Here is a 20,653-nt window from a genome sequence, read left to right on the forward strand (position 1 = left end):
ATTCTGTTATGTTCAGAATGGTTCTAGGAAAAATCAAAGAACACAAGGCTGTTGTATGCTGGATAACTGAGGGAGCCATATAATACCAAAAACAAGTTAACATGTACTTTATTGATTTAGGAAGGTCTTTAATTATGTCGTTCATGTTGGGAAGGGTACTCAGAAAAATGGGAATCCTAGAATATCTCATGTGAAATGTATACACAGGTCAGGAAGCCAGAGTTGGAAACAGACCATGTTTCCTGCTTGGCAAAAGAGAAGGCTCTATACTTTTTCCTTATTTATGCAAACTGTATGCTGATTATTTATTGAGAGAAGCCAGATCGGAAGAAGATGTGTGCAGTTTTTAAACTGTAAGGAAGAAACATCAATAAACGGTGGTAGCACTGATGCCATTGCTCTGATGGCTGTAAATGCCAATGATTTAGAAGTTATAGTAATAAAAGTCAAAGAGAACAGTGGGAAACATGGGATGAAGATTAAATATTAAAACCAAACTTGAAAAACTAGCCTGTCATGCGTTGTTGTTTAAATCTGATCTGAAAGCAGCAGAAGGAGCGAATGAGTCAGCTTAACACATGCTTCGGAAGAAGATGAAGGCACAATGAAAGGGCAACAAATGAGAAAAGGACATTGTGTTTCAGAGTTGTTTGCAACCGGAGAGCTTCCATTTGTGGGCTCTTCTTTTCAGAAATGGGGAAAAAAACTGACTTCAGCAGCGAAAAACAGTCACCCCTTCCTACTCCCAATTTTGGATTTCCAAAAAGTTTGTAGATTCTGCCTGAATAACAAAAAGATTAGTGACTCTTCCGAGGCTCTTCTTTGTTGAATGCTCACTCAACTCCCATCATTTCTCACCACTAACTATGCTGATGGGAGAAGAAGTCACCCATAGTCCATCTTAATTATATAAGTATGACAGGTCAAGCATACCAGGGATTGGCAAAAGGCCAAGGACCTGGCAAGTAAGATTTCTTAAAAATATAGATAGGTTAAACTAAGATTGTAATTATCATGTTTCCCTGAAAATAAGACCCAATAGGAAAATAAGGCCTAGCATGATTTTTCAGGATGCTCGTAATATAAGCCCTACTCCCAAAATAAGCTTCAGTTAAGATAATCAGCCAGACGGATGCATTTAGTACCGTATTTCCCCAAAAATAAGATCTAACCAGAAAATAAGTCCTAATGTGTCTTTTGGAGCAAAAATTAATATAAGTCTTACTTTCAGGGAAACACAGTAAAACAATAACTGGAGGCTGGGTGAAAGGACAAGAGGAACAGGGCAAATGATTGGAATCTAGAAAGGAGAAGGAGAAACAAAGGAAAAGTGAATTCAGTGAAGGTTTTACATTTTTTGACCTCTTATTCTTTGTTCTGCTGGATTGAAACAAAACATCCTTGTGGTGGGTTGGTGCTAAACCACAATTTGACTAAACCACATGGAATAAACAACCAGCTGGGTTCTCATTACAAGCTAAATCATAAATAAAGAAATCATAATGTGGCTTACCATATGTGTGAATCCTGTTATTTTGTTTGAAAATCAGGAGCAGGTCAGTAACTGCCTGGTGACTGTGGCTAAGCCAGGTGTTGACTCAGCCTAACTATCCCTTCATGCTTTGACTGATTTTGAGGATGGAGTATGCTATTTTTATTATTTACCTATGAAGAAGAAGGCTACTTTTATCATATAACTGGAATCAAGAACATGTGAGGATTTATCTGTCTTCCACCTTCCCTCTCTCTCTATTTACCTACACAAATACAGATGTGAACACATCCTAGTTTATTATTATGGTTTGTCATACAGTCAGTCAGATGTTCAGACTGGATTTGGCATTTTTATTCATTTATTGAGTCGTTTTCAAGGACCTGGGATAGACAGAGGTTGATGTTTGATGGTGTTAGGGGTAGCATCATAGGGTGAAAGCTGTTCCGGTAAAGCTGCCTTTTGCAATTGACTGATGGTGAATTTGTCAATGCTGATGGTGTTCAAGTTGTGTTCCAGTTGTTTTGAAATTGCACCCAGGGCACCTATTACTATTGGTACAATCCTTGCTTTTTTTGCCATAATATTTACATATTTGCAGGCCTTTGTCTTTTCTTATCTTCTCCAGTTCTTTCTCTTCTATTCTGTAGGCACTATAGGCACATATCCACAATCCAGACATTTTTGTCTTTCTTATCGACAATTGTTAAGTCTGGGGTGTTATGTGGCAGGTGCCAGTGCTTGAATACTAAAGTCCCAGAGCAATTTAGAATTTAGTGTCTTCATTTTATATTACTTTGTCTATTTCATGGACCCACCAGTTCTTGCTTGCAGGCAAATGGTATTTCTTGCAGATCTTCCAACTATTATTATTATTTTGTATTATTCTATTCCATTTTAGAAGCTAATGCTTGGGGTGGCGATGGTGGGAGAATTCAGTGCTCAGAGACAGAATCAACATGCCTTTCTTCAAAAATTGGCAGATCTGCAGTTCCTTGGATGACGGTTTTCTTTGAAGCTTTGAGAAAGTAGCTTTAAATCTAAGGTCAGAGCTGGTTTGAATAAACATTGTATCTTGACATTTGCCTCCCATTTTGTACTTTCCCATAATCCATTTTGTTTTCTTTTGTTTTTCTAATTCTTCTGCAGCTGCCCTGACTGCTTTTATTCACAACACTTGTGTTGGGAAAACAAAACTGCAGGGGAAAAAAAACATAACTGTGAAACTTTTAAAATATTCAGAAGTATTTTGCTTTCAGTATTTCTATATAATATATAATTAAATAAAACATTCTTCTAATTTGACCAATTTGTTTCTCCTCTTTTGCTTGATCTTTTTCTAAAGCAGGGGTACAACAAATAGGGCCTAGAACAGTGGTGGTATTCACTTACCTTTGCTACCGGTTCACAAATGTGAGCATGTATATGCGTGCGCTCACTTCACTCATGCGTGATACCTCTGCACATGCTCAGGAGCTTCTGCGCATGCGCAGAGCATCAAAAATGGGACGTCATGTTGTCTGGGTGGTGGGCGGAGCCTCCCACAGCCACCGCTACCGGTTCAGCCGAACCGGATATAACCAGCTGAATACCACCACTGGTCTAGCAGCATCCCTTTTATAACCCTGGAACCCCCAACATGTGATGATCTGCAAAGTTCGGCCCTAGATTCCTACTTTATGAGAAAAAAAATAAGAAAAAACTATGAGCCAAGATATTAAACAAAGGTGCTTGATTCTTCTTTCCCGCCCACCAAAAAATCCATGATTAATTTGTTATGTCTAAGAACATCAATTTTTGTGTCAATCCCACCCCACTAAGCATAACAGAGTATTGGTTAGCATGATCAGCTTTTAGAACTTTGCTAGTCAAGACTCAAACTAAGCATCTCAGGGAAGATAGGAATCCCCTCAGAACTCTTGTTACCATCTTGTGAATGAAAATGCACCACAGACAAGCAAGATGAGGATAGGAGCAACTTCTTTGATTAGATGTTACCAGGGAGGAAATGTGTGCTAGCAGTTGCCATACCTTCCCTTTAATGTACTAATTAGTACTAATGTGTACTAATGTGTATTTCTATTCTTTATGTGTACTTAAAGGAACTAAAAACAACTTGAGTTATGAACATTGCTTTCCCTTCCTTTTTTTAAGAATGGTTGCCTATTTTTTTGTACCCATGAACCTGCGAATGACATGAAGAAAAATTTATTTATTTAATTTGTACCCCACCTTTTCTTATTTTTGCATTAACTCCTTGAGTATTGCAAAAAATACTCACTTTCCTCCTCCAATTTTCCCCACAACAACAACCATGAGAGTTGGCTGGGCTGAGAGAGGGTAACTGGTCACCCAGCTGGCTTTCATGGCTACGGTAGGATTTGAACTCCCAGTGTCCTGCTTTCTAGCCTGCTGCCTTAACCAGTAGACGAAACTGGCATAACACATGTACACAGGGGAATGTATCTCAAGGACTAGCTTTCAGGGAGAAGTAGTGAGGGAGGACTGACTCTCCTCTACCAAACTTATGAGTTTCCCTGAATGATACCATAAAATGGATCATTGATCTGACCTTGCTGAACTATTTAGGAACTCTGTGTAGTATTGAAGCACAATTCTTTCTTGCAGTTGAATAGTTTCACATTTAACCTAATAATTAGAACTGACTAGAAGAAACAGAAGACATAAGACAGGGAATCTAATCCTTCATATTAAACATCTCTACGCTATCACCCACACATTAAAGACAGCAGGAGGAGGAGGAGATTAGGCAGCAGTTGATAAACAAATTAGGCCACAGAAGGAATGAGGCCATGGCAAATGTCTCAGAAGGCATCCCTTGAGTTCTATGGACCATAAAGCAACATGAGCTAGATATCATGAGGCACAAAGTCAAGTAAGTTATAATAGGGGTTACAGAAATAGTGAATCAACTAGTGGAGCAATGGAATTGATGGCTACCCCTTGTTTCAAAGGAAGAGTGAACTCAATAGAGGAGATAACTGCATATTAAGAATGAACTGAGCAGATGCACAGAGATCCATTTGAACTGATGATAACACAAATAGTCATGCGAGTTCAGATAAAGCAGCAAGCTGGCAAAGAAAATGTCTTGCCTGGAATCTGCTATAGACCAGCAAACCAGGTAGAAATTTTTTGAAAACAGATAACTGAAGGCTGAAATAATTGCGATGGGAATTTCAATTACTCTGGCATTTGTTGAATACTAATTTTGCCAAGCATACTTTGTCAGATACATTTTTGAATTATGTTAGTGATCATTTTCCCTTTCAAAATATTGAGAAGGGATCTAGATGAACTGCTGCTTTGGATTTGGTCCTTACTATCAAGGAAAGATTGTTAAAAAAGATATTAAATTGCTGGGAACTTTGGGTACAAATGACCAGCCATTGTTAAGAGTTTTTAATTTTAGCAAAAAGCTTGGTTAAAAAAACTCAGTCAAACAGAAACCATAAAGTTTAGAAAAATGGATTTTAACAAATCAAAAGATATAGTAAGGAAAATGTCATGGGAAGAGAACCTTGAAGGCAAGCCATTGGAACTTTTTGAAAAAGAAAATAAAGAAAATAAGGATTGTGCAGTATGAAACAATAGCAAAGAGGATGAAAATCAGGAGTGATTTGAAGGAATCAGTGCAGTTGATAGTCAGGAAGGAACTGGGGCTAAAGAAGGATGCTTACTAGAAATGAAAGGAAGGACTAATGACCAAAAAAGTCAACAAAGCTTCAGCTCAAGAATGGAGGAATGAGAGATCAGGAAGGCAAAGGGGAAAAAATGAGTGAAAGCTAGCAACAGAGGCAAAACCGATCAAGAATTTCTTCAAATAAAATAGCAAGAGGAAGACCAAGAAGGTGGTGGGTCTATGTCTTAACAGATGATTAAGAGAAAGCATAGGAATTCACATCCTATTTTGTTTCTGAATCTACATTCATAGCAAATAGTGATGTGAAGAGCATGGTGTGATGAGGCACAGTGATGTCTTGGAGAAATTATGCAGGGCTGCTTATGACAACATAATTTAAGCCTGTGAAACAAAGAAAATGTTAGAAAGAGCATCAGGCTGATTCCTCCTTAACTTCCTGCAATATAAGAAGAAGAGAAGAGAAAACCAGTCAAATTTTTGAGCTGGTTACTATAGCCTATAACAATAAAGCATGTTTCCATCACCTTGTGCAGTCTGTTTCTTGACTTGATCTACCTCAAAAGGTTGACATCTTAAATCTGTATTTCCCATTCCCTCACTCTTTTGCCTTGGTTTTAACATTTTTTTTTTGTTTCCTGGGCTTGAAACATTTTTAAATGTGTGTGTGATGTTTTCTGCTTAGTTTCTTCAGGTCATTTCTGTGGCTTACCACATATAGATTTGGGAAATATGACAAGGAAAATGCTGTAAGTTAGGGTGTGGTAAAATATTTTTAGTGAATGTGAATGCCTTCAAGTTCCTAGGCCGGGGTCAGCAACCTGTGGCTCTGGAGCTGTAGGAAGTTAGCACCCACCCCTCTCCTAGAAGAGTGAAATATTTTAGAAAATATTAAAAAGGGAAGAATTTAATATTTCCCTGGATGAGAAATGGAGAAACATGTTTTAAGGACAAAGCAGCTCCCTGCAGCTTCGTGCCTCCCCACACATTTGTCAATGGGCCAGAGGCAGAAACTCATTCTCCCCACCTTTGTCAATGGGCCATCATCTGCAACACAATAGGACCCATCTAGCAACAGAAACTCACCACATGGCACCTGGGAAGATTACATCAGCCAGCAAGGCTAACTAAGACCCCCACCCCCTGGAAGTCTGACAACCAATCAGGATACTCTTCCTGTGCCCCAGGAAGTTCAAAGCTCAGAGAAAGCATAAAACCAAGGCATGCTCAGTATCTCGTCCCCTTTTTCTGTTCAGGAACTCAAACCATGTGATCCTGTCCTCCATTAAATCATCTTTTGAAGCAGTCTCCATGTGTCCAGTGTCTTTTTCCTCACTTGGAACTGAACCCAGATGGACATTTCTTCCAACAGAGCCACATGGGGCTTTTTCACCCCTCTGCTGTGGCTCCCTGTCACTCAAAATATGCGCCACAAGCGTCAATGTGTGACATCCGCTGGCACGCGATTTATTGAGCTTTTCAACCCCCAGTAGGCCAACCATGTATAAATCCAATTCAGAAGAAAACAGAACGTTTAATTCAACTACATATGCTAGTTTTGTGGCTGCTCAAGAAATAGTCAGGCATGGGAAGGGTTTTGTGGCTCCCAGTGTTTTCTGTGGGAAATGGGTCCAAATGGGTCCAAATGGCTCTTTGAGTGTTTAAGGTTGCAGACCCCTAGGCTATTATGAAATATATCCTATAATACTGAAGGAAAAGGTTGAAGAGCTTTTGGAATTTTAACCAACTAACTTTGAAGAGACCTGAAGAACACGAAGTTGCCAGAGAACTAGATAGGAGCAAATGTGGTCTCCCTCTTTAAGAAAAGAAAAATAAGGATTCTAGAATTGACTGACCAGTGAGCTTAACACCAATATATGGAAAATATTTGTAGAATTTATTTTATTTGTTTTATTTAATCAAATTTTTATACCGCCCTTCTCCCGAAGGACTCAGGGCAGTTCACAGCCAACTAAAACCACAATAATAAATATAATAAAACAATAATTAAAAAACCTATCAAATATGGCCAATTTAAAATATATATAAAACAATAAAACCCAGTTAAAATTTAAAACCCCAATAATAATATATAAAATTCTAAAATCCTATGCCAGTCCTGCTCGAAGAAATAGGTATGTCTTCAGCTCCCGGCGAAAGGTCCGAAGGTTGGGAAGTTGACGAAGTCCTGGGGGAAGTTTGTTCCAGAGGGTAGGAGCACCCACAGAGAAGGCCCTTCCCCTGGGGGTCGCCAGCCAGCATTGCTTGGCCGACGGCACCCTGAGGAGTCTCTCTCTGTGAGACCGCACGGGTCGGTGGGAGGGAAATGGAAGCAGCAGGCGTTCCCGTAAATAAGCCATGGAGCGTCCTAAGCCATGGAGCACTTTAAAGCCATGGAGCACTTTAAAGGTAGTAACCAATACCTTGAAGTGCACCCGATAGACCACAGGCAGCCAGTGCAGCTTGCGCAGGAGTGGTGTTACATGGGAGCCACGAGCGGCTCCCTCTATCACCCGCGCAGCTGCATTCTGGACTAACTGGAGTCTCCGGGTGATCTTCAAGGGGAGCCCCATGTAGAGAGCATTGCAGTAGTCCAAGCGAGATGTAACAAGAGCATGAGTGACCGTGCATAAGGCATCCCGGTCAAGAAAGGGGCGCAACTGGCGAATCAGGCGAACCTGATGAAAAGCCCTCTTGGAGACAGTCGTCAAATGTTCTTCAAAAGACAACCGTCCATCCAGGAGAATGCCTAAGTTGCGCACCCTCTCCATCGGGGCCAATGACTCACCCCCAACAGTCAGCCGCAGCTGCAGTTGACTGTACTGGGGTGCCAGCATCCACAGCCACTCCGTCTTGGAGGGGTTGAGCCTGAGCCTGTTTCTCCCCATCCAGACCCGTAGGGCTTCCAAACACTGGGACAGCACTTCGACAGCTTCATTGGGGTGGCCTGGGGTGGAAAAGTACAGCTGCGTATCATCAGCGTACAGTTGGTAACTCACCCCAAAACCACTGATGATCTCACCCAGCGGCTTCATATAGGTGGTTGAACAGGAGAGGCGAGAAAATCGACCCCTGTGGCACCCCACACGTGAGGTGCCTCACGGTCGATCTCTGTCCCCCTGCCAACATCGTCTGCAACCGGTCAGAGAGATAGGAGGAGAACCACCGATAAACGGTGCCTCCCACTCCCCAACTCCCCAACCGGTGCAGCAGGATACCATGGTCGATGGTATCAAAAGCCGCTGAGAGGTCTAACAGGACCAGGGCAGAGGAACAACCCCTGTCCCGAGCCCTCCAGAGATCATCAACCAACGCGACCAAAGCTGTCTCTGTGCTATACCCAGGTCGGAAACCGGACTGGAACGGGTCTAGATAGACAGTTTCATCCAGGTACCAGAGTGCCACCACACTCTCTACAACCTTCGCCACAAAACAAAGGTTGGAGACTGGACGATAATTTCCTAAAACAGCCGGATCCAGGGAAGGCTTCTTGAGGAGGGGTCTCACCACTGCCTCTTTCAAGGTGGAAGGAACAACCCCTTCCAACAAAGAAGCATTTATAATCTCCCGGAGCCAGCCTCGTGTCACCTCCTGCGTGGCCAGCACCAACCAGGAGGGACACGGGTCCAATAAACAAGTGGTGGCATTCAGTCCTCCCAATAACCTGTCCATGTCCTCAGGAGCCACAGGGTCAAACCGATCCCAAATAATCTCAACAAGACGAGTCTCTGACACCTCACCTGGATCTACCCAATTTTGATCCATACCATCCCGAAGCTGAGCGATTTTATCATGCAGATACATACTAAAATCCTCGGCTTGTCCCTGTAGGGGGTCATCCTGCTCCTCCTGTTGAAGAAGAGAGCGGGTCACCCGAAACAGGGCGGCCAGATGGTTATCTGCCGATGCAATGAGGGAGGAAACATAGGAATGTTTAGCCTCCCTCAATGCCACTAGGTAGGTCTGAATATATGACCTAACTAGTGTTCGGTCGGCTTCCGTAAGGCTGGATCTCCAAGCACTCTCTAGGTGTCTTTTCCAGCGCTTCATCTCCCTCAGCTCCTTGGAAAACCAAGGAGCCAAATGAGGTCTGCGCCGGGTCAGAGGCTGCAAAGGCACGACACGGTCCAAAGCACCGACCGCAGCCTGTTCCCAGGCCGTGACTAGTAAATAAGATGACCTTATTGAAACTATGCAGGAAGCAATTACTGAGATTTTTAAAAGTCCAGAATTATGACACAATAATTGCAAGTGGCTAAAGCAAGCAATTCCCTAATTCATTGAATTATAAAATGGAGGAGGAGGTACAGCATAATCAGGTTTGCAAGATTCTGTTATTATAGCCAATTTCAAGAAAACAGTTTTAGCCTTTGTGTGGTGTTCGTTACCTGATCTCATCTACTTAGTGAACCTGACAACATTAGAGTAAATAATAAAATAAGCTATTTGTAAGACAATGCCATAATTGCTAAGAGTTAGCATAGCTATTTCAAAAATAAGTCATATGAGACAAATTCCAAGTCCTCTGACAAGGAAATTACTAGGACTAGGGGAAGATGAACTGAAAAATGTGTCCACTGTCATCACTAAAACTAGAAACATCACTAAAACTAGTTTTCATTTCATTTAAATGTAAGGAAACACTTTCTGATGTGGGAGGTCTATACACCAGTGGAATAAGCTTACAGAATATCGGGTTCTCCATCTCTGAACAGCTACCTGACACTAATGGTTTATTTGGTTTTCCTGTACATTCAGGGGGTTTGACTAGATTCTCGTGATCTCTTCTAACTCCACAGTTCTATGATTTTAAGATTCTCTACTAGCTTTGAAATGGTCAATGAAAAGCTCCTTGAGAGACAGGAAGAGGAGGAGGAGCAGTTGCAGACTAGGCAACAGTCAGGAAGAGGCATCTTAAGCCATAGAAGAAATGAGGAATATGACAACTGTCTCAGAAGACATTCCCGCCTCCCCCCCTGTTTCTTGGACAATAAAGGTAAGGGGGGAGAGATGTATTTTCAGATCCCCATGATTCTGTTATTGTAACTGTACAACAAAGGTAATGTTAGTACTCACAATTGGTGCTTTCTATCTGGACTACATCTACAAGCTGGTTTCTCTCTATTGGATTCCTACCAAGAAGTGACTTTACTATACTATATGCGGAACCCGCACTGCATATCGGACATTAATACAATTGAACGTGTCCAGAATTATTTCACAAGAAGAGTCCTCCACTCCTCTGCTCGCAACAAAATACCTTATGCCACCAGATTTGAAATTCTGGGTTAGAAAACTTGGAACTATGCCGCCTTTGGTATGACCTAAGCATAGTCCATAAAATCATCTGCTACAATGTCCTACCTGTCAATGAATACTTGAGCTTCAACTACAACAATACACAAGCACACAATAGATACAAACTTAAGGTAAACCGCACCAAACTCGATTGCAGAAAATATGACTTCAGCAACAGAGTGGTCAATGCCTGGAATGCACTACCTGACTCTGTGGTTTTATCCCAAAACCCCCAAAACTTTAACCTTAGACTGTCTACTGTTGACCTCACCCCATTCCTAAGAGGTCTGTAAGGTACATAAGAGCACTAGCGTGCCTACTTCCCTATCCTAATATTTCTTCTATTTGTATCTATTTTATGTATCCAATCCATGTTTATACTTATTACCTAATACGTTCTTGACAAATAAATAAATAAAAAATAATTAGGTCATCAACAGGTGCACTTTAATATTGTTTTCTTTCTTAAAGTAAGTATTATTCTCTAAAGCTGCTGGTGATTTTTTTAATACATAGGGAAAACATTCCACTATATTCATTTTGATAGTTCATAAAATGGAAACTTGTGATTACCATCATACCATTGTTGATCCTAGTGAAGAGAGCATAGAATTCACAACTGCATTTTGGTGGTTTCAAGAGAGACAACAATGGAATTCACAAATGATTGCTTGAGCAAAGGTTTAAGAACCATCCTCACATGTACTGAAGATGAGAATGTGAGAATTAGAATGCAGCATATGATAAATTTCAGGGATAAAATGCACACTGCACACAGAAGAAAGAATCAAGCTGTATTTTTAAATGCTATGCTATTTGTTTCAAAGATTTCTAAGCTATTGTTTGGGAAAAGACCCGCAAGGCTATTTGCATGACAATAAAATGGGATAAACAGTTAAATAAATCTATTGCAATCTGAAATTTAGCAACAAATTCAGCTGAAAAAAAAATCTATGCAATCATTTAAAGTGTTAATCTGAAAAATAGTTTAAATTAAAACCAATAAGAAAAATACCCTAATTCACAACAAGACATGAAACTTTAATCTTGAACAAGGAAAACTGAAAACCCCTTTAATCTATTTCATTTTAGTTTGTTTTCTCTTCAAAATATGAACCAAATCTGCTTTTTTCCAAGGGAAAAAATGAATAATGAAGCAAAATTTTAATCAGTCTTTCCCTAGCACTTTGGATTTGATACATTTATTTAAAGCTGAAAAATGATTCCAGATATATTAGAGTGCTTTGGATTGCTCTTGAGAGTAGAAGTGAATCTGGATTTTTATCATCTCCCTGGTATTTAATTTGAGACCAAAATGGTAATAATGTAAGATCTGATTTTTTGCCATTTTTTTTTAAAATGGCTTTGTTTAGACAGAGAAATCAATCTTAATTTTGAAGTCTGCCATCAAATGTATCCTTAATTTTGTATTAAAGAACGGCAATTATTTTGAGACCGGAATATTGAATAACGGATGCCAAGATTTCAGAGTTGTAGTTCATCACTATCCATGGCTTTTCAGGAGATGCTAAAATCACAGCTTCCAGAAGTCCCAGCTAGCATAGTTAAGAGTAGGTAAAATTGTGAATTGTAATCCAGTAACATTTGAAGGGGCACACATTCGTTAACTATATTTTACAGAAACCAAAATTCCTCCCCAATGACATGCAGTAATATATTTATTTATCATATTTCTTTCCTACCCTGTGTTGAAGGAGCATGTAATTTTAGCATGACTTAATTAAGGAAGTTACAGCCAATAAGTGAAGCTCATACAACTTGAACTTTTGATCTTCTATTTCATCCTTCTTCAGCCTGGATACCCTCCAGATGTGTGAACTTCACCATTCAGGTTTCCTTAGCCAATATGGGTACAGTTGAGAATTCTGAAAAATCAAGTGTAAATATCTTCAGGATAAACCCTACTAGCTCATTACTTTTCCAATCATGAATAATCTGCACTAAGAACAATGTTGTCCTCCTGCATTCTTATCTAAGCCCAGATCTTATTATTTGAAGTTAATTGAATTATGTAGCACGGTTAAAGGAAAAAGTATGCTAAAAACTTATGATAATGCAAAGTACTTTTTCCCTATGGGACAAATACATGAAATGCAATTTGTATTCTCTGACAGCATTTATAGAAAAAGCAAGGGTAGAAAATGTTAATTGATTATTAAGGCTATTGCTATGCATATTTTCAGCTATGAATAATGCATCAATGAAAATAATCCATGCAAAAATAGAGATTCAGTTGAGTTTAAATCACCCAAGGCAGGTTTGTACTTAAACACATTATTTGTTTTAAAGTGTAAATCTATTCACAGAATGAAATATCTGACTAAAAATCTAGAGTTCAGACTCCATTTAAGGTTTTATTGATAAGCTGAATGGCTATTGATCACTACTGAAACATTTTTCTGAGTTAGAGCTTTTGCTTACTTAAATCAATTTGCACTTTACATGTTCCCTTAAACCACTGGGATTAAACAGAAAAACTAGTACCACAGAAAACTCCTTTCCTGAAGATTTATTACAATAATGTCACATACTGAAAAAGGAATGAGACTGATGAATCCAGCCAAGCTTATGAAACTGATATTGCTGTTCAATATGGGTGAGCCTGGGTTAAAAGAGAAATCTGTTCACTTCCTTTTAACTAACACGTTTATTGATTTTTTAAACAAAAATTAATGACAAAGGAAGAAATAAACAGTATTACAAAGCAATAAGAATTATGTCTACCATAACATCAGTAAAATATAATAAAACTTTGTCTAGTTCCAACTTTCAAAGGCTTAAAAGTAGAACGTGATTTAATATCATGGATTTTAAAATCCATGGTGAAATCATATTCTAGGGAGAAGGATGAAGATTGGTTTTATGAATTGTCATTCATAGAAAATTGGAAGTTGTAATTCAACATAGTTGGATGGTACTAGATTGGAAGCAGCTGGATTATAGTTGTTTACAGTATTCAGAATTTTTTTTCCTTTTTACAACCCTTTAATCCTTTTATTGGGGTGGAGTCAGGGTGACTGAATGGAGCTGAGTGTTTACGGGTAGGATGCCCAACCTGACACCTACGCGGAGTTTGCAGCAAATATTTTCTCTTTGAGCCCAGAGAGAGAAACATCTGTCACTGCCTAGGACTGAATTTTCAACCTCCTGAGTGTGAGGCAAGCAATTTTACCTCTAGGCCACCACGCCACTCTACAGTATCCAGATATGATATGTAAATGACTATACTGTTAGATAACAACTAAGGAATGATTGACCATGTCTATGGAAAAGAAGCCAATATAATGGACCTATTCTTCCCATCTAAGGACTGGTAAGAATCAGTGGTGGGCTTCAAGTAATTTAACAACCGGTTCTCTTCCCTAATGATTTCTTCCAACAACCAGTTTGCCAAACTGCTCAGAAAGTTAACAACCGATTCTCCCGAAGTGGTGCAAACTGGCTGAATCCCACCACTGGTAAGAATGTCCCGGTAATAAATTTGCTTTTTGTAAAATTCATTGGATGTCTGGTATTTTAATATAATTGTTTCTAACTTTAGAAAAAGATTTACTATTTAGCTTCTATATTTCTTTACTGTAGATGTAGAAATAAATTTACTATTTTTTCATTATTTGATTTTAGGAAAATTTGGCTTTGACAGCAGAGGTGTCCACAGGATCCAACACTTTCAACTAAATGATTAAATCAGCATTGCATCATTGTGATGCAAGCACCATTCCTTTGGTGTGTGCGTGTGATACAATGAAATTTAGAAATAAGTTGAGTTTCATTCCAGTCTGCAGGATGAATGCAGTAGGCCTCAGCATGATTTTATCCATAGGGATTAATTCACAGAATGAAATTGAAGTTTATCCTTATAAAAGGGATAATATCAAGTCACATTATTTGAATCCCAATAATTTAATCCAAATAGATATTTCACCTCAATTTTGTGGTGAAAATATGCAGCAAATTTAGTTGAAAATTTGATAAAAGAATAATAATTTGTTGGGTTCAGCCCCATTCATTGTTCCGTTTGTTGCTTATTGTTAATTTACTCCAGGCTACATTAACTCTCAGATTTTTTTAAAGAATATTCTGAATGTATTTATTTGGTTATTATTTCATAACTTTTTTCTGTTGATCGTCATCCTTTCTCCCCCTTAGAAATAAATATTTTGTCCTTCATGTCTCCTTCTTTTGAAGAATGAAGCTCATAATTTTTTATCGCATCTATCCCATATTAAGCAGGACTAATTTGGCCTGACTGCCACACAATTCAATCTGCAAAGAACATCACAGAGAAAATAATTATAGAGAAGCAAACAGGGATTTGCTATCGCTTCAGGACACTTGATCCTGATATATTGAAAAATTGTAGACCGGACAAGAGCCTGCAGTTCTACAAAACCGCAGGAGTTAAGCCAGCCATTCTTCTTCTAATTTACTTAAGGGATGGGAGATATAAACATATCCTTGGCTCTGCCTCAACATGTTAAAAGTTAGTCATTAAGAATAATCATTGAGAATAATGAGATATCATCACTATACAGAGAATAATACCAAGAGCGGCATCGGAAGGCAAGGGGATTAGATTCATGAATGCAATACTGTATAAATACTCCTTGTTTAGCAACCACAATTGGGGCCGGCAACTTGGATATTAAGCAAAGCAGTTGTTAAGTGAAACTGCAACTGTGCTTATGACTATATTTCAGCTTCTTTTTTAGCTTTACAGACCTGTGAATGTCATAAATGTGAGGATTGGTTGCAGTTATCTTTTCAACACTGTTGTAACTGCGAATTGTTGATGACCAAGGCATTTAGAATAGAATAGGATAGGATAGGATAGAATAGGATAGGATAGGATAGGATAGGATAGGAGAGGATAGGATAGGATAGGATAGGATAGGATAGGATAGAACAGAACAGAATAGAATAGAATAGAATAGAATAGAATAGAATTCTTTAATGGACAAGTGTGATTGGACATACAAGGAATTTGTCTTTGGCGCATATGCTCTCAGTGTACATAAAAGGAAAAAAAAAGAAAAAAATACATTCATCAAGAATCATAAGATACAATACTTAGTGATAGTCACAGGTTACCAATAAGCAATCAAATCATATTAGGAAACAAACAGAAAAATATAAATCATAAAAATACAAGCAACATGGTTATAGTCATAAGTGGGAGGTGATAGGTAATCGGAAGGATGAGAAGAATAATAGTAATACAGTCTTACTAAATAGTTTGACGGCGTTGTGGCAATTAGTTGTTTAGCAGAATAATGGCATTCAGGAAAAAACTGTCCTTGTGTCTAGTTGTTCTGGTTTGCAGTGTCCTATAGCATCATTTTGAGGGTAGAAATTGAAACAATTTATGTCCAGGACGTGAGGGGTCTGTAGATATTTTCACAGCCCTCTTTTTGATTCATGTAGTATACAGGTCCTCAATGGAAGGCAGGTTGGTAGCAATTGTTTTTTCTGCAGTTCTAATTATCCTCTGAAGTTTGTGTCTGTCTTGTTGGGTTGCAGAGCGAAACCAGACAGTTATAGAGGTGCAGATGACTGACTCAATAATTCCTCTGTAGAACTGAATGAGCAGCTCTTTGGGCAGTTTGAGCTTTCTGAGTTGGCACAGAAAAAACATTCTTTGTTGTGCTTTTTGATGTGTTTTTGATGTTAGGTGTCCATTTTAAGTCTTGAGATATGATTTAACCTAGAAGCTTGAAGGTCTGTACTGTTGATATTGTATTGTCTAGTATTGTAAGAGGTGGTTGTATAGAAGGGTTTCTCCTAAAATCTATCACCGTTTCTATGGTATTGAGTGTGTTTAGTTCAAGATTGTTCCGGTTGCACCACAAGGCTAGTTGTTCAACTTCCTGTCCGTGTGCAAATTCATTGTTGTCTTGAATGAGTCCAATCACTGTTGTATCATCTGCAAACTTCAGAACTTTAACAGAAGGATTTTTTGAGGTGCAGTCATTGGTGTATAGAGAGGAGAGAGCACACAGTCCTGGGGGGCTCCTGTGCTAATTATACAGGTATCTCTGTGGTGAAATCCAAATTTTTTTACTACTGGTTCTGTGGGCATGGTGTGGTTTTTGTGGGCATGGCTTGGTGAGTGTGGCAGGGGAAGGATACTGCAAAATCTCAATTCCCACCCCACTCCAAGGGAAGGATACTGCAAAATCTTCATTCCCACACTCTGGGGCCAGACAGAGGTGGTATTTGCTGGTTCTCCGAACTACTCAAAATTTCTGCTACTAGTTCTCCAGAACCTGTCAGAACCTGCTGGATTTCACCCCTGAGGTATCTGATGTGATTTTGCCTAGCTCCACCTGTTGTTTCCTGTCTGTTAGGAAGCTTATGATCCATTTACAAGTGTGGTCAGGTACAGCTAGCTGATTTAGTTTAGTTAGAAGAATATCTGGAATTATGGTATTGAATGCTGAGCTGAAGTCTATAAAGAGGACCCTTGTTTGCTAAACAAGGTATAGCACATTGTGATAAAAGTTCTACATGTATCACAATGGTATATCACTGCCTCAAGGATGTAGTTCTTGCAATGTGAAGTTGCTTCAAATATTACAACAAATACAATGAGATTTTTATGAATTCCTTGCACTCATATATATACATGCAACCTTGTAAAGTAGGTTAGATTGAAAGAGAATTCTTGTCATAATTATCCAGACGTTTTATATACTGTAGATAACTTATATTTTTATCCTTGGTATTAATCTAGCTGAGAGATGAACAATGTTTTGCTTTGGACAGAACAACTAGAGACTACTGGAGAAGAAAGTTCCAGCATGACACAGATATGCAATAATATGGCACATCACATAAACAGTCATTTATCTCATACTTACTCTCTCTTTCGACGCTATAGAGCACTGCACACCAGAACAACTAGACATAAGAACAGTTTTTTCCCGAAGGCCATCACTCTGCTAAACAAATAATTCCCTCAACACTGTCAGACTATTTACTGAATCTGCACTACTATTAATCGTTTCATAGTTCCCATCACCAATCTCTTTCCACTTATGACTGTATGACTATAACTTGTTGCTGGCAATCCTTATGACTTATATTGATATATTGACCATCATTTGTGTTGTAAATGTTGTACCTTGATGAACGTATCTTTTCTTTTATGTACACTGAGAGCATATGCACCAAGACAAATTCCTTGTGCGTCCAATCACACTTGGCCAATAAAAATTCTATTCTATTCTATTCTATTCTGTCTCCTGCACCAAATCACAAGTGGGATTGATGCTTCAACTTTACCTGCTCTCACAGAAATCCTGACACAAATGAAAATATCTCCATTTCTTACCGATACTTTTTTTGCATTTGGCTCATTGTTCTTTGTGGCATGATTCAATCGCCCCAAGCCTGTTTTGTCTTTTGTTTTTTAACATGTTTTTGTCTAGTTTTGTCTCTGTTTCATTTTTCCTTTTGGATTTTGTCTTTTAATCTTTTGAATAAAATAAAACTTGCAAAAAAAGAGAGAGAAATTCAATCAAGTAGGCAGGAAGATTTGAAAAATTCCAGAAATCCGCACCATGTTCATTTTTTGCAGAACCATTAACCAGACATCAACAGTTAGCTACAATCTCACTTACTTTCTCTAAGTTTCATAGTCTTTCTCTACGCTTCACAGTTTCTTCAGAAGTATAAAGTCTGAGTGCGGTGTTATTTAGGTAATTTAGTTAAACTGAATTACTCTATTTGTGTAGAGTTCTGGAATCTCTAATAATGATGAAGTAACCAACAGTCTCATCCTCATCACCTTCAACCATACTTTTAGATAAGATATAGTGAGAATACTGTGGGTCTAAGCTCATATAGACCAATGTCAGAAAGCATTTCTGAAGAATATTAAGCCCAGAAACAATATGTTTTGACTCAAAACAACAAAGCTGAGGCAGAAACAGCATACAGACAAGGAGGAAGAATGTAGGGAACTTCCTTCACCCCCACTGTTCAGACAGTCTGAGTGAAGGGTGGTGTCAAGGTTCCAGAAAAACCTCTTCTGCATAAAAAAAATTCAGAAGCCATTGTTTTTCAGAGTTCTTTACTAGCATGAGGAAACTGGCACATGACGAGTGAAATTCCAAAACTGAACTTCCGGATTCTTTTCCCAGTTATACAAACCCCAAGAGTCCCACCCCTTGACCCCTTTGATGGTCACATGGTCCCACGTTCTCCCAGTTCATTCGAATATCTTCTTGCCACTCTTCCTGCAGATGTGAACACCATCCGACCTTGACCGCTTGAAGAATGTTACCATACCCCTCAGCCCCCCTTCTTCCCCTCAGGGGAAAAATGTGGCGGCGTCTGGAACCCTAAAGTCTAGTATGGTTTCCAGGCCTGACAGGTGGCCAACCTGGGCAATTTTAGGACTTATAACTTCAACTCCCAGAATTCCCTAGCCAGCCATGCTAGTTGGGAATTCTGAGCATTGAAGTCCATAGATCTTAAATTTTCTATGTTTGAACACCCTGATCTGAGTAGAAAGAGGTAAATATGGAAAAAACAGGTGTCTTCAACATAAACAGGATAGTTTATCCTTTATTCTAACCCAGTGGTAGTCAACCTGGTCCCTACCGCCCACTAGTGGGCATTCCAGCTTTCATGGTGGGCAGTAGGGGTTTTGTCAAATTGTCAAATTATAAATTTTATAAAGTAAAGTTACTTCCCTACTTTATAAATCACCATTATGTGGAACCGGTGGGCGGTTGGAAATTTTTACTACTAACAGAGATACAAAAGTGGGCAGTACGTATAAAAAGGTTGACTACCCCTGTTCTAACCACTCCAAAGCTGAATGGAAACTCACGGGATGTGGCCAACTGTTTTCCTCTTTTGGACAGGATTTCTACTTTCTGGTTGATGCTACTCTCTGGCTAGATTTCTACTAGACTAGGTTAAAATACAGTTAGATTGATAAACTATGGGAACCCAACAGAGATTAACATTTTATGTGAATTGGGCCATTACGTTGATCCATAATATATTTAGTTCACACACATGTGAAAATAGCAATTATATTTTGTTAACCAAGGTTTTGGATTTATTGTACTATATAAACCCATCTGGTAAGTTCAAATAGCTAAAACAATAATTATTCTATTGATAGCATTTGTCTTTTGGTGGGAAATAGCTTCCTCCTTTTGTCTGGAAGACATAATTATAAATGATTTAAAAAAAACCCGTATTGGTGAAACTAGTGGAAGATGATACTCAGTCCATATATAATTTCTCAATTCAATATAATAGGTAATTCTCAATTCAATATAATAATTAAAAGAGATAAATCAGTAAGAATATTGGGGCCTCTGGTGGCTCAACAGACTAAGACAGTCTGTTATTAACACAGCTGCTTGCAATTACTGCAAGTTAAAGTCCCACCAGGCCCAAGGTTGATTCAGCTTTCCATTCTTTATAAGGTAGGTAAAATGAGGACCCAGATTGTTGGGGGCAATAAGTTGACTTTGTATATAATATACAAATGGATGAAGACTATTGCTTAACACAGTGTAAGCCGCCCTGAGTCTTCGGAGAAGGGCGGGATATAAATGCAAATAAAAAAAAAATATTTTTCTTAGCCCAAGCATCAAATCAAAAAATAGAGGTCAGAATAGACCAAAGACTTCTAAGTATCTATTAAAGCCTATCTGCTTAAAGCCATGATGACAATGGCCTCTTTTTAAGCAATCCAAATGTTCATAATTCCTTTTCCTTCTTTGTTGTTGTTAGTTACGAAGTCGTGTCCGACCCATCGCGACCCCATGGACAACATTCCTCCGGGCCTTCCTGTCCTCTACCATCCTCTGGAGTCCATTTAAACTCATGCCTACTGCTTCAGTGACTCCATCCAGCCACCTCGTTCTCTGTCGTCCCCTTCTTCTTTTGCCCTCAATCTTTCCCAGCATTAGGCTCTTCTCCAGTGAGTCCTTCTTTCTCATTAGGTGGCCAAAGTATTTCAGTTTCATCTTCAGGATCTGGCCTTCTAAGGAGCAGTCAGGGTTGATCTCCTCTAGAACTGACTTGTTTGTTCGCCTTGCAGTCCAAGGGACTCTCAGGAGTCTTCTCCAGCACCAGAGTTCAAAGGCTTCAATACTTTGGTGCTCAGCCTTTCTTATGGTCCAACCTTCACAGCCATACATTGCAACTGGGAA

Source organism: Ahaetulla prasina, chromosome 6 (assembly GCF_028640845.1).
Source record: "Ahaetulla prasina isolate Xishuangbanna chromosome 6, ASM2864084v1, whole genome shotgun sequence".
In the NCBI taxonomy this organism is placed as follows: domain Eukaryota; kingdom Metazoa; phylum Chordata; class Lepidosauria; order Squamata; family Colubridae; genus Ahaetulla; species Ahaetulla prasina.